At 40.1% G+C, this 2,372-nt stretch overlaps 1 pseudogene; it reads right to left on the bottom strand.

Annotated features, from left to right (window-relative positions):
- LOC101982164 overlaps positions 1 to 2,372 on the bottom strand; it is a 19,512-nt pseudogene that overhangs the window by 16,046 nt on the left and 1,094 nt on the right.

Genomic DNA, 2,372 nt, shown 5'->3' with positions numbered 1-2,372 from the left:
CTTCTTCTTCTTCTTCTTCTTCTTCTTCTCCTTCTCCTTCTCCTTCTCCTTCTCCTTCTCCTTCTCCTTCTCCTTCTCCTTCTCCTTCTCCTTCTCCTTCTCCTTCTCCTTCTCCTTCTTCTTCTTCTTCTTCTTCTTCTTCTTCTCCTAGCTTTCAGGTGAGCTGTGAAGTAGCTAGTGTGAGATTTCTCTACTTTCTTTATGTAAGCACTTAGTATTATGAGGTTTCCTTTTTGCCCTGCTTTCATAGTGTCCTTAGGTTTGGGTATGCTGTATGTTCATTTTTGTTGAATTCTAGGAAGTATTTGATTGCTTTCTTTCTTTATTCCTTGAACTCAGAGATGATTCAATTGAGCACTGTTCAATTTCTATGAGTTTGTAGGCTTTCTGCAAAATAACTGTTGTTGAATTCTAACTTTAAGCCATGGTGATCAGTGGGATCAGGGTCTGATCAATGGGGAGGTGTTGGAGCAGCCCACCTGCAGGTGGCTTACTTGCTGGCTGGCTAGTGAAGCTGAGGCAGGTGGGGGATGGGTCCGGAGGTTTTGCTTTAGGACCAAGGGCCTAGAGAGTGCACCATCTAGCTGGGGAGCTGGTCACTCACTTCTTGGTCTGCTCTGGTCTGAGATTCTTTCAGGGCGTCGGGTATGGGTGGGTTTGGAGATAGAGTGGAACTTGTAGCTTACAGGGTCTGATCAATGTGGGGAGGGGTGTTGGAGCAGCCTTCCTGCAAAAGGCTAACCTACTGGCTGACTCTGGAAGCTGAAACAGGTTGGGGGGGGGGGGCTCAGGGCCTCACCTTGGCACCTAGGGCCTAGAGACTGGAGATCCAGCTGGGTGACTCACCTCTTAGTTCATTCTGTGCAGTCGCAGTCTGTGCATCAGAGAACCTTTCGACCATATCAACTCTTAAAAAAAAAAATATTTAATTGGAGTGGCTCACAGTTTCAGGGGTTTAGTCCATTATCATCATGGTGGGACTTGTCAGCATGCAGGGAGACATGCTGCTGGAGCACGAACTGAGAGTTCTAAATCTTGATCCATAGGCAATAGGAAGTAAACTCTCTACCACACTGAGCATAGCTTGAGGAAAGGAGGCCTCAAAGCCCACCCCCACTGTAAGAGATTTCATCTAACAAGGCCATACCTTTTAATAATGCCACTCCCTTTGGGTGGTCATTTTCTTTCAAAACACCACAGGGGCAGAATGATTATCATCTAGAGTCACAATTGTATTAGGAATGGTGAGATAGTGATAATCATAATTTCTTCCATATTTCTTATCTAGAATTTTAATGCACAGTCTACTTAATACCTAACTGATAGCTAACTACAACTCATTGCCCAAGGAATATTGCAAAGAAGAATTAGATTGATTTTACCATTTAGGAGTTTTCAAAATATTTAATTTCCTAGCATTCTCCAATGCACAAATTCTCTGTGCATATTTAAATATATTTGATATTTATTCAATCATAGTTTCTTTATTGTTCTAATTAGGCAATTTTTAGTCTGTCATAGCCTCTTTATGTTTGTTCCTGAGTATTATTAACATAAGAACATTAATATTTTTTGACATTCTTGATTTCTAAAGTTTGTCTAGACTCACCTTCTGTGTTACCAATCCTACGCCTGAAACTAATATTTCTTCAAAGTACATTGTTCAGTCAATCAGCATACAAAACAAAAGGGTATGGGATGTACAATTCCCAGAAGCAATGTTACAGAACTGAGTGGATAGAGAGTCAACCTAGAAAACACTGAGGAACAGAAAACTCAAAGCCCAAGGTAAAGTGCCTTTAAAATATTCCAAGAAAAAGTCTAGTAGGCATGGGTTCAAATCCCTGTGTAGACCAGAAAACCTCACAAAAAACTTAGAATTCCTGAAAAATTGTGAACATTGAATAAGCTCCATAAATACTTAATAGTAATTGTATCAAGACTAACACTATCGGGACATATTAATAGAACTGTAATCATTATTAATAAATAAAAGTCTCTGTGGAAACTATAGCCCTTGGACATAAAAAAAGCTTTTACATTCATTTTGAATGAGTGATAATTTTATACTCAATGAAAATATGAACATAACATGTTTTCTTGTCAAGGAAATTCTATACTCTTAGACCTCAGAAGGAACCATCACACAATGGGCTCTTATTTTCTTTTTTTTTTTTCACTGAAAAAGTTTTTATTGAGACCAACCACAGCAGTCAAGCAAATTCTGGCATTAAGCACCTTCCTCCTTGGCAATGCGGTCTTTCTTGAGTGGTCCCATGAATGCTTTCTTCTCCTCCATGGTCTGGAAACAACCGTGGCCAAACTTGGAGGTGGTATCAATGAATTTCAGGTCAATCTTCTCCAGAGCCCGC

This window comes from Microtus ochrogaster, unplaced genomic scaffold (genome assembly GCF_000317375.1).
Source record: "Microtus ochrogaster isolate Prairie Vole_2 unplaced genomic scaffold, MicOch1.0 UNK23, whole genome shotgun sequence".
Taxonomy (NCBI): Eukaryota; Metazoa; Chordata; class Mammalia; order Rodentia; family Cricetidae; genus Microtus; species Microtus ochrogaster.
Note: the sequence above shows the minus strand (reverse complement) of the source record. Positions and strands in the feature narration are given on the sequence as shown.